Genomic DNA, 13080 nt, shown 5'->3' with positions numbered 1-13080 from the left:
TATTCTTCGAAATAATGGCCGTTACAAATGGAGATAAAAAAAAATGTCTCCATTCGAATAATAATTTGGGGGAATTTTAATCTGGTCGTCCCTCTTTTCCAATTGCTAAACGTCAAAACCTACTGAACTCGATTAGCTGTCAAAGTTCAGTAGGTTTTGACGTTTAGCAATTACTCTCTCACTTTCAGTGAGAGATGCGTTAAACATCCCTTTATCTCTGATGGATAATATAATATGATACGAGACTCTTTCATTGGTTCTCATTTTTCTCTCAAACGCGTTCCTTGATTATTTATAGCGAAGGAGATCAGGGAATTTCGATCAGCTGATTCGATCAGCCGCTGAGAAAAGGCGGGATGCCAGAGTAAACCGCTAATAATTACCTGACGAAATTAGTGTGAAATGAAATTTCATTGAACTGTGATAACATATTTTGGCAAAATAAATGTTGATGTAAATTAATTAATGTTTTTGCATTTTAGCGTTTATGTATGGATGCATTTTCAAAGTGTTTCAATTAATGATTTGTATCATTTATTAAATACCCAATGTAATATTTTTAAGGGTTTTGACAGCTCTCTCCCGAATCAAAGAGTCTCGTATCATATTATGCATGGTCGAACCAGCAACGAATTAACATCACGCAAGACTATAGCGAAAACCAAATATGCCCTGCGAGAAATATTTTAAATGATTCTAAATGCCTTTGGTGCCATGCAATGCCTTTTATGTTCCAAGTCTTTTAAAGATAATAGTTTATATTAGTTAATATTTATATGAAAAAGAACGAAAATGTCTTTTTTAAGAATAAAAATATATTTTTTTGCTGAATTTTAATTCCAATTTCTCACTGGGCTACTTTTTCTGTCTTACTCACCAACACAGTGACAGATCCTCTCATGCCGACCACTGTTTTACAGTTTCGTACAAGAGTGTAATTAGTGTTACATATAGTGACAAAGTTGTCTAATTGTAATCTTCTTTATACAACAAATGTGTTAGTTTGAAAGTTTGGCATAATTTGTTTATGATTGGATATTTATATTATATATTACAATAAATTTGCCTTGTATTCTTAATATGTGAATTACTGCAAATTCTCAAACATTAATTATTTTCTTTTTCGGATTTCCTTATCCTTTCATTTTCTTCTATAGTGATTGCTGCAGAATAGAAATCTCCATCCTTTGCAAAATTTATTGTAGTAGTTAAGTCTAATAATTTTCTATGGATTTCTTGGAGGAATATTTGATATTTCATTCTTTTGATGTTAAATCTCTGCATTAGTGTTTCAAAGTTTGAATTTATTTTTCGCTGTATATTATTAATATTTATTAAATCGTTAAGGGTGATCTCGATTTCTATAATATCGTCATGATCTGGTACACCCGTTATGAATTTTAATACTGAAGCTATGATATCAATCGATAGTTTACGTCTGTTGTTTGCTAACAGTTGGTTCCTTAGGATTTCCATACGATTGACTAAGGTTTCGTCAGTTTCGTCTTGCTTTCCTTTTGCTTCTAACATTCCTTGTATCTCGTAGTATGGTTTCAGGATTGTTGTCAGATTCGTCATATGGAATAGATATTCTTCTTTTTCGAACACGTAGGTTGGATCTGTTTTCGTCAGTATGTATTTCTTGTCTTGAAGGCTCGTTGTTTTCTTACCTGTCATGGTGGACATCAGGTTTAGGATTATGATTAACTGGGTTTTCATTGTTGCGAAGGTTATCCTTGTGTACGATCCTCCCCTTGGTTTTTAAGAACGCGTCCTCACGATTTTCTTTAACAGTTTGTTTAATGTATCGTCGAGTGAATTTCTAACGGCGGTTTTGTTTTTCATATACCTCGTCTCCTGGTGTATATATTTTATTCTGTCATTTTTTGTGTAAGATAGACTCTTGTTTCTTTTTTATGTGGTCTTTAATTTCACTTAATCTGTTTCTGTCAAAGAATACATGCACTGGTTTGTGATTTGTAACCGATTGCATGGTGCGATTATATTCTTTTACGGCACTAAATATTTCTTCGTCTACTGCACTTTTTTTGGGCACGAGTTATTTCTAATAATGTGGAATTCGACCGTTCAACTTGAGCGTCTGATGCCGAATAGCTGAACATAGTCATTGTGTGTTGTATATGTAGTTTTTCGTATAATGCACGTGACACGATCCTTATAAATATCGACTTATTATCAGTCATGAGTTGTGAGCAGAATGATTATATTTGAGTGAGAACTTCGTCTAAAATTTTATGGAATTCTGGACTGTGTCCTAATATACGTATGTTTTGAATATCTATCTATGCTTGTTAATTTGTATGGATGTACCTATGCCTTCAGATACTGGTGTTTTTGCATATACTTCTTTTGTTGGGTTACGTTCATATCTATTTCCCTTGCCTATCACAAATATTTTTGCTAGTTGCTTTGTATATTCTCTCAGAGTTGACCGATGGTCATGTTTCTAATATTTTTTCTACTTGCTTCTATGTGCTCTTTCGTGAGTGTGTTTCATTATTTCATCTCGTTCTTTCTCTACTCTAGATGTTGGCAAAATTTTTCGCTGAGTCAAATGACGAACAAAATTATAAGTGTATTTCGTACCAAGTTTCTAGTTGCTTGTGGAAAGCTGTTGTGATATTTGGATTTATTATTTTTCCAATGCTCCAATTAAATCATTTTGTGTTGTGAAATGGACGATGAACCTTTCGTGTTTTGGATTTGTGGTTTGTATTAATTGTGGTTCGCTTGTATTTTTATAATTATTTGATTTTTAAATTGATTTATAGGAGTGACTAGTTCCTTTATTCTTACTGGAGCTGAGGTTTCTGCAGAGTGCATGAACTCGTTGGTTGTTACATAGATCTGTCTACTGAGTGCGTCCGCTACTACATTTTGAAAACTTTACTATTTTACTAATTTTTATATTTTAATTTGGCTCAATATTCTTCTATCAGATTTTTCCATCTCTTTAGTTTGTATTCGGATTTTTTTCCGATATTGAAAATATTAGAGACTGGCGATCACTTTAAAAAGTTAAATTCGTTATGCCATACAAGTAGTTTCTAAGTTTATTCATAGAGTAAGTTTGTTTGATGTGAGTCACATAAATGCAATTGGGTTTCTTCTCTGGGCTTATACAGCTGCTATTGTATAATTGCTTGCGTCAGTCGTGAGTTCGAATTCTTTTTCGAAGTCTGGCTGATATAATTTACTAGCTCTTTTAGTTTATTCTTTTAGTATAATATTCAATTGCTTTAATGGCTTCTTCATCTAATTTTGTTTTTATGTTTGAGCTTTTGTTTTTTGATATATTCCCATTCTCGTCTCGCAAAGATATTGTGAGTGGTTTTGTTATTTGAACGAAATTTTTGATAAATAAATTAATATGAGGTCATGTCCAAGAATGATTGAAATTCTTTTAGGTTTTCAGGGATTTTGTACTTATCTATGGCTTCGATTTTTTTGGGGTATACTGTAATCCTGCCGTTTTTAATAATGTAAAATACTAATTTTGTTTGTCTCTGAAAAAATGTGACTTTTCGTCTGAGATTATCATATTGGCTTAATGTAAAGTGTGTATGATATTGGTAATGTCTTCCACATGTTGTTCAGGTGTAGCTGAATGTATTGGGACATCATCAATATATATATACACACATTTACCAATGTAAGGCCTAAGTATGTCATCAACACATTTCTGGAAGATTGAGGGGGAGTTCTTTAGTCCGTATAGTAAACGAAGGAATTTGTATTTTGCACTTTTTATTAAGAAAGCTGTTTTTTCCCTGTCTTGTTCCTTGCTCACGATTTGGTAACATCTTGATTATAAGTCGAGAGTGGTGAAATAATTAGCGTTACCTAAATTCTGTAGTATCATTGTTATGTATGGGAGCGGATATCTGTCTGAGATGGTTACTTTATTTAATTTTTGAAAGTATTTTGCTTTCCCTTTATCGTCTGTACCTTTTTTGATACTGTCCAAATAAGGACTATTACTTTGTTGCATTATTTGATTTTCCAATAATTTATTTACTTCTTCTTCCTCAAATCCTCTATTCAGCTTCAACCGTAGTTACGTATGGTACTAATTAATTGTTATGATCAGTTTGCATTAAAATTGTTATCTCCACTTCATATTTTTGTTCTCCTACAGTATGGTTAACTGAATCTGTTATTTGTGAGAAACTAATGGAGTAATCAAATATGTTTATATATATACTCATATAATTTTTTTCTGAACCGGTATCTATTAGTAACAAAACTGGATTACTATCCGGAGATGTTCTTTGTAATGTGGACAATTCATTCCTCCTTATAAAAAAGTGATTTTTGATTGTTGTATTCACTTATACTAGTAAGTTCATTATATAGGGAATCGTTGTACGATTGGTCACTGGTAAATTGATTTAGTTTCTTATCCAGGCGAATCAACTTCCATTGGTTCTACGCTTTGCATCCTTCGGGGCTGATTCTGTGACGTTTGATGCATATATGGATTTCTCGGAGGTTGATACATCTTTGGCGAGATTTCCAGGTTTTGATAATGCCCGTCGTGTTGCATTGTACGGGCTATTGCAGTATCCATTACTGTTTTAAATCCTCGGGATTATAGTGCGTTTTTTGTAGCGATACTTCTTAATCCTGATATAAATGTTCGCACTGCTTTGAATTGTACTTCAGTTGTTATGGCTCTGGTTCTTGGATATGTTCAGACCTATTTCTTCGGGATTGTGGAATGTACATTTATATTCTGGCGTAGAAGGTCGTATATTCAGATGTCCGATTTCTTGCATGCATACTCTCCTTTGTAAATCTGTAACGATTCCTTGTAGAGCGGCTATGTCTGCTGCGGTATTCACTTTAATTGTATTTACTGGTAACTTTAATTTGTTATTCCTTTATGAAGAGATATTTCTTTGTGTCCTTTCTATGAAGGCTTATTGTATTAGTTAGGACAAAGTTTTTCGTTTTTTCATGACCGATTTACTAAGGATTTTATTTCATGAATCTTTTATTGCAATCCCTGTTCGGGCGCCAGTAATATTCTTATTCAGGATGTAAAATAGTAAAATATATTTCTTAAGTTCAAGTAAAGGGACGGTTTCTTTATTGGTATTTGTTATTACTACTTATGGCGGAGGCAATCTAACATTTTGACTTTAAATCGTCCAGTTTAAGTCAGCAAAATCGGTATTTTTGGCAGCTAAAATTGCCCGTGCACTTCAGAAATCATATTTACGATAATTTGTCCGAACAATGTCCGAACATTTGTGAAGAGTTCATCTTTCGTAAATTGATAAACGGCGGATGGAATTGAAATCAAACCACCGGAAGTATCAATTGGAATTGACCTATTTCCAATTCTTAGCGAAGACGATGTAAAATGTCTTCAGCAATGTCATTTTTGTTTGTATCTCATAATAGACGCGTATTTGAAGGTTAATATGTCGAGATGATTATCGCGAAAAGTGTGCGAACTTCATTTGCATTCCAGTAATTAACATGTTCCAGCAATTGTAATTGATGGCTTAGTTCTCCAAAACTTGCACACACCGTACCATTAACAGTACACAATGACTTAAATGAAGTTGAACCACGTACAGTAATCAATAGCAACCGAAGGTAGAAACAATCGTCGTTTTTGGGTGTAAATTCGTCCTAATGCATTAGTTGATAACACACCTGGATGTCCATCTACTGTTTGGCCTTGCTTTCTGCGTAACTTTAACGTAACAATGCATTCTATGTATAATATCAAGGCATTTCCATATAGAGCAATGTTCTCACAAACGGATCACTGACGAAAGTTAAGCAAAAACTCTAAATGTTAATATTGTTGCTGGCGCTATTTCCGCTGGATGTACTGTATTCTCTGGGTTGAAATACACTCTTTGACCATTCTCCAAATTAACTGCGAGCCACACAACAGTAGGAAAAAAATTCATGAATTGCTAACGTAAATATCCTACAAACAAAGCTGTTAAGTAATGATTACTAATCATAATAATTAGTAATTAGATTTTTTTTTTGAAAGGTGAATAATGATTATATTACGATTATTTTCAGATTCGGACGATTACTAATTGATTACGATTACAGATAATCGGAAAATAGTCAATATTAATAAAAATTTCGAAAAAATAATCAAAAATAATAAAAAGTAATCGAAAAATAATTTGACTACTTTCGAAGATTACTTTTGATTGTTTTTGATTAATATATTTTTTTTTTCTTGTGCGAAATTATGGCACTAGTGTTTCATGTTACTACTGGTGTTCATCGATTTGATAATTGATAACCTGTTGCATTCTTCTTGATTCTGTATTTTGTATAAAGTAAATATTACTCTGCGTATATTTTTTTGTGAGTGTTACCTAACACTTTACATACTTGTTATCAGGGTTGGGCATAGTACACTAAAAAAAGAGTACCTACAATAAGGTTTCTATTTCTTCAGTGGTAGTTAAACAGCAAAATCCATTATCACTGAGAATTTAGTGATAGTGGGAAAAATGTCATTATCACTAAACCTTTATTCATATTGAAAAACAAATTGCACTACCATTAAAGGTTTAGTAATAGTGAACACCTTTAGTTATAATGAAMATTTTHYARTAACATAACACTGTTTCTTAAAGAATAAAAATAATACTACGTATGTATATGTATAAGCTGAAGCAGTATGAGGAAATGTATTCAAAATAAACCATATATTTGAGTAGAGACTTCTAATTATGCCGCACTAAAATTCGGCAAACATAATTTATTTTTTATTTGCTTTCTTTAATGCCAACATTTCGAAAGTACGGTCGGTGAGATTTTGTTTGCCATCGATTGACAATTCCAAAAATAGTACTCACTTAAATATCGAATTTCAATAACTCCAATTTAGTAACATTAGTTCAATTTTACAAACAAACCTACAAACTAACACTTAACTTATGCATGCTTACGTATTAGCTTTCGGCTTGGCTTTTCCTTATAAGCTAGAGATATTGCACATATGTATGTATGTAACATATTTTGCTAGCATAAGTGCTCATTAGAATTTTGCCACACTGAGCAATAGGCTGTATAAGCTGTGCAGGTCCCAGGAATTCAACAGTTATCATCTTTTATTTTAAAAAAGTAACAGAGGTTAAGAGAAAGTTCCAATCATATTTCATGTTGAAGCCTGAGGCAAATATTGCAATTGCAGCAACAGTGCTAACTCATCAAAATGAAATGGGTCAAGGTGTTGCTGAGATTAAATCCGGAATTGCCAGAATTAACTGTCGAAAATATAACCAGTAGAGTTTTAGAAACACTTTACAGATTTTACGCCAAAAATTGTAAAACATTTAATTTTGAAAGGAAAATTAATAATGTGTCGACTATGCCCGATTATTTTGATTTCAGTGATGATGGTGAGCTTATGCGTACATTTATTTTGTTTTTCATTTTAAAGATTTAACTTTGCAGATGATGAAATTGAGGTAAGTTCTTCTCCACAAGAACAGATTAAAGTTGACCAACGATCCGTAATAAAACGGCAGTTCTTCAGCTATTTAAATGACAATGCAAGTGCTGACGAGATTTACCAAAAATATGATTTATTAAGAGAGGCATTTATTTTTTTTAACATGCCCTTAACGTCTTCAGCTCCAGTTGAACGACTATTTTCATTTGCCGGGATCGTCAACAGTTCAAGGCGGCAATCATTGTCTGATTTTTCTGATTGATTTCTAATAGTAATCCAAATTTAACAGCAATGCCTACAAAACGCTTTATTGTAGTTCACGTATCGACCGTATCGTTTAAGACCAATAACCGCCATTTTGCTTCCTTTGACACCAAACTGAAATACTCAACATTGATGTTTGAATTAGACAATAATGGTGAATATAGTACGATCCAGCTGTTCTCACTAACGATATTCACTCTTCTAAATTGAGTGCTGAATGCTCTGCCATTGTCGTCTGGTGAGCTATGCCGATAGAGTAGATTAGTTAGCATTTAGGAAAGAAAGAAAGAAAGGATAGTGTTTCGTGCATTTATTGTCAGACATAAAAACCGAAGTGGGATTGTGGTGTCCGCAAAGTCCATGAACCTTTGCTTTTCATCACTTCATATAATATTGTATCTTCCTCTGCATCAGAAATTTCCGCATAATTGAATGATTTCATCAATTTAATCTGGTGTACCCACCGTCCATCATCGAAAGAAGAATGTGTGCATGCGGCAAACCTCTTTTTTGCCACTCAACAGAGTACATCTAGCATCTAACAGTGCCACATATACGATGCTTCAAGATAAAGTCCATCAAACATTGTAACTGTTGTTTGAAAAGTCGTACACGATCGCTGACATCGTGACGATCGCTTGATAACTAACCGCGATCCATAATTCAGCACGTATTTCATCGCATTCTGCGAATACTCGTTCATGTGCTTTGAGCTGCCAATATTAGCGCGACCTCTTCGTGTCATCGTAACAAATTTCAATCTGTCATTGATCACTTTGTGTGAAATACACATAACTTTTTCACTGAATAAATTTCAATAATTTTTTTATTAGCAGGAATAATGAAAGCAAATGAAAAATTTGAACTATTCAAATGTTCGAAAAACCAAGCAAAAGAATTGAAAAAAAATTATGAAATCAATTGCTTTTTGGAATTATCCGAATTTCCGAAATTTCCTCACGAAGAGCACACAGTTTTTTTATTTCTAAACCTTCCCCGATCCACAGCGAATAAACTCTGCAAACTTCATCAAGATTGGTTTAGCCGTTCTCGAGCATTACCGTTACTAACCAACAAACATTTATTCGTTTGGATGGGGGAAAGAAAAGGGCTGTTCTTAGGGGTTTTCCGGTAACTCTTCGAATTTTTCTATGAAAACCATCTTTGAACGTCAGCAAACATTTAGAAAATAGAAGTGGCCAAATTGGCCAAATTTTTCCAGGCGTTGTTGAGTTATGCGCTTAGCAACACATTTTGCGATTAATTTTTATATACAAGAATTTTGACTTTATATCTGAATATTTTTTTTTTTTTTTTATTTTATTTTATTTTGTGTGACGAATTAAAAAAAAAAAAAATATTCTGAAATGATTTTTAAGTTGCACTATGGCCCATGGTTACCTAGCTACGCCACTGACCTCAGCATTTTTTTACTTTCCTAATAACTAATAACCTTAGCAAATTTGTGTGTATGTTTCTCATTTTGGTACTATTCAATCCATTCGGAAGAAATTCTTGGGGAGTTTTCAAACAAATCTCTTAAAGCATAAAATGATTTAAAAAGTATATATTTTTGGTCGCTACTAATTTCATACTTAGGCAGCTTTTACAATTTTGTACTGAATAGGAATTAATAAACCGAAGTTTTAATTGAATTAGTACAAAAAACATTCATACAAAAACATGTAAGTATGTATATATATTATCTTCAAAAGTTATCAAATGTACTCTGTCTGTTGTATGATTATTAACATTATGTTTTCCCGAAATTATTATAGCACTATCTTTAACAATTTTTTATACTTTATTTGCTTAAGTAATTTTTGTACAATTACCATGTTTATTATTTAACATATCTGATATAGTACTTATTATGTCTTTTTATTATACAAAATTCATTATTTAACTCCTTTTTTACAAAATTGGACTGAATAAAATTTATTTTCACAATTAATTGTTTTTATTTTCGATTAGTATTTTTCTTTGTTTTGTTAAAACGTGTATTGATTTAGAAACTATTGTTCGATTATTTTTTTGTGCAATTTGAAATTCAGAAACATCAATAAGATATGATATTTTTACGTTAATTCTTTCCTACCTTATTATTTCTCTGATTTCATTCATTCATGTCATATTTAAAATTAAGAGATTCAAAATTCTTAGATTTGATAATGTCGTCTAGTCACGGGGGAGCGTTAACTCCCCCCTCAACACACGTGACTGGATGATAACACACCACACCAACACGATCCGCACATGAAGACACCACACACGAAGACAGCACACATGACAACTTCATACAGTTACGCGTATTCACCACCCAGCAGACCTTAAAGGGTTCACAAGAACGTTCGTTGCGACGACAACATTCTTCGGCGGTCCGCAGTAGTGAAGCGAGTGGCGAAAATAGTGTAAAAGTACTAAAATTAAAGTATATTTAAACGAAACAAAATTAGATTGCATTTATCTAAAATAAAAGTAAACGTTTCTTTTTAAAATTTGTCTTGGAAAAAAATTGAAAATTTGCAAAAGTTAAAATAAAAAAAAGGATGCTAAGGAACCTGAAAATCGAGTGTTAAAAGATAAAATAAAAGAGTGAGGAGCTAATTGTGGAATAAAAGTGACTAAACATATGTTCCTTCGAGAAATAGTGACAGATACTATGGATTTTTAACAAAACAAAAACAAAAATTTCTGTGGTCAAATAACTACTAACATAACTGAAAAACAGTGCAGTGGTGAAATCAAAATATACATACATACAAAAATCCATTCAACAAAATATAAATGACATAAATATAAAAAAAAGGAAGAAAAAACGTTAAATACTGCTGCACCGAAGCTAATATACCCTTCACAGGTGCATTTATTTTAGCAATTTATTTTACCTTATAGAAGGCATAAACTTTTAAAATATTTTTTTTTTTAAACGACCAATATGTCGAGAATATTGTGTACAAATTTTGAGTCAATTATAGTCAAACTAACGGAGTTGCAACGTTTAAATGACAGGCCGTGATACCTGAATTGATGTATTAAAAACTTCTATTCGATTTTCCCGAAAACGTTAGTTTTGAAGTTCATGAACATTAGAACAGGTAATTAAATGGAGTTTTTATCCATTTTTTTTATATTTTTCCAAGTGCTGAAAAAAATAGAAAAAAATATATATATATATATGTATATATATAGTTTATATATAAGTTTGGAGACACAAAAGCTCTGAATCGGCATTAGAAATGAAAAGGGAAAATATCAACAATGTTTGGATTTGGATATATGTATAATATATATTTGTTTAACGTGAGAAATACGAGTATATCACCTTTTTTTTTAATTGATTTTAACTGCTCAAGTTCCATTGTTTTTGTGTCTTCAAACTTATATAAGCAGTTTTGATATTTGGCGTAAGACGAGGACTTAAAATTTTCTGGTAGATCTGAGCCATCAGATTATACTACTGCGTCATAAGAAGCTTTTCATTTCTAATGCCGATTCAGAGTTGTCCTAATTAGGCAAGAATGAAATGAGTGTCTTGTTAGACTATTACTCTCAGCAATGAATTTTTTGCACATTATGTCTTTCCCCTTTTTTGTTTCGTAGCACCTTTCTACTTTTTTCGTCAGGCTTTTTTCGTCAGAAATCATTTTTAGAATCTTTAGAACTGAGTTGGCTTAAGTTCTGTTGAATCTGAGCTCATTTAAAAGGTGTAATGAATGAAACAAAAATGATTCAGTAAAAACTTCATTAGTAGAAGTCTACTCAGTCAGTCTAAAACAGTATTTTCTTTTAATATACTGAAATTACTTGTTGAATTCCAAGATAGATTTCGTATATGTATGGTTGGACGAGAACTATTTTAGGTTAAATTAGAGTTGTTTTTCCGAGTATTCAATTTACTTTTGCTTTAATTTTGTTAAATTATTTTTTATTAACCGCAAAAAATGTTTGTATATATACTATATGTGTTGTATTTTGAGTCCGTACGTCTTATAGGGTATACCTTTAAGGTTTTGTTTTATATATTTATTATGTGCAAATGAGAGCTCGTTATAGAGATCACAGTATTTTGTACATATGCATGTATGTACATAAGTATTGCGCTTTAATATGTTTTACACAATCCTGCTTGTTTTTGTTTGCCAAAATCCAAGGGGTGTTGCGAGATATATGCCAATGTGGACTTTGAAGCAATGTGCGTATCTGACAATACACGATTGTATAAATATTTAAGTATATTATTATAACGAACTAGAGCACCCGTCCACGTTTTACTGTGGATGATACATAGGTAGTACAACTAATATCATCTATATGACTTCTATTATTTAGATATCACTACTAGTTAAGGAGATATCACATTTTTGGTGAAGCACCTTGTGTTAATTTACAAAAAAAAATGTATCAAAAAGCATTTCGTGCGTTAAGAAAGCATTGGTTTTTGGGGGGAAATACTGTTGAATTTGGGCTGTGCACCTATGAAATCAATCGAGTCGAGTCGCCAGTCCACCTAGTGGACTGCATATTATGAAACGATTCTCTTGCGTGGCAAGACGAAAAATCGGCTGTCAAGGTTATGACATCAGTCTTTTGGGATGCCCGTGGTATACTATTAATCGAATGACTACTGAGCCAGTTTTAATTCATTGCACTGTGCATTTGGTTGCAGTTCTATTTACCAATTCCCAATATTTAGCACTTTTATTATTTTTTAAGAAAGAACAGTTTGAAATATATATACTTCATCGTTACCGTTTAGATATTGCACTGCTCTGTGCAATGCTTCAAATTATAATAGACCTTTTTATTAACTCTTCAGTTAAGCCGCCATATTTTTATTCTAAATACCACGTTTGGTTTGTTACGAATGCATTTGCGTCCTTCGCCCATAATCTAATAGCCTTGACAGACGACAGCGCTAAGTTGCATTAGCGGGCTTAATTTAAATTAACTTGCGCATTTGACCCATTTTAATCCAAGCACGAATTTCGGGTATTTAGCTGAATTTACCAAATTTGAGTAGGCAATACTGCTCAAAAATGGCCGATTTTTGCTATTTTTGACAGTTGTCGCTTGAAGTCTGCCGCCTCCTTTGCGTTTATTAATTAAAATATGTGCAAGTATATCAACAAAAAAAAAATTGTAATATTTTTAGACGGATGGAGTCATGTGTAGAAGTTCACGCAAGTGAGGAAAGTTTTCTGATCGCCATTCACTTGGGAGTGGCCAGAAACGATTCTGTTACATATGACTCAAGCAGCTTACGACTTCCGGTCCTTGACCAAGTATCCTCTGGGTAGCCTAAGAACATCCGTTTGAAGGTGAGCTAAAGTGAGAAGGCGAAACATTCC

At 32.6% G+C, this 13080-nt stretch overlaps 1 long non-coding RNA gene across 1 annotated transcript in view; it reads right to left on the bottom strand.

The window, feature by feature from the left end:
• Positions 1-9758: 9758 nt before the first annotated feature.
• Positions 9759-13080, bottom strand: part of LOC108978386 — a 10041-nt gene continuing 6719 nt past the window's right edge. The window contains exon 2 of the long non-coding RNA XR_001994108.1: positions 9759-10149. This is a non-coding gene — a long non-coding RNA (uncharacterized LOC108978386). The remainder of the gene's footprint in view (positions 10150-13080) is intronic.

Source organism: Bactrocera latifrons, unplaced genomic scaffold, assembly GCF_001853355.1.
Source record: "Bactrocera latifrons isolate USDA-ARS-PBARC rearing strain unplaced genomic scaffold, ASM185335v1 scaffold_1204, whole genome shotgun sequence".
Taxonomy (NCBI): domain Eukaryota; kingdom Metazoa; phylum Arthropoda; class Insecta; order Diptera; family Tephritidae; genus Bactrocera; species Bactrocera latifrons.
Note: the sequence above shows the minus strand (reverse complement) of the source record. Positions and strands in the feature narration are given on the sequence as shown.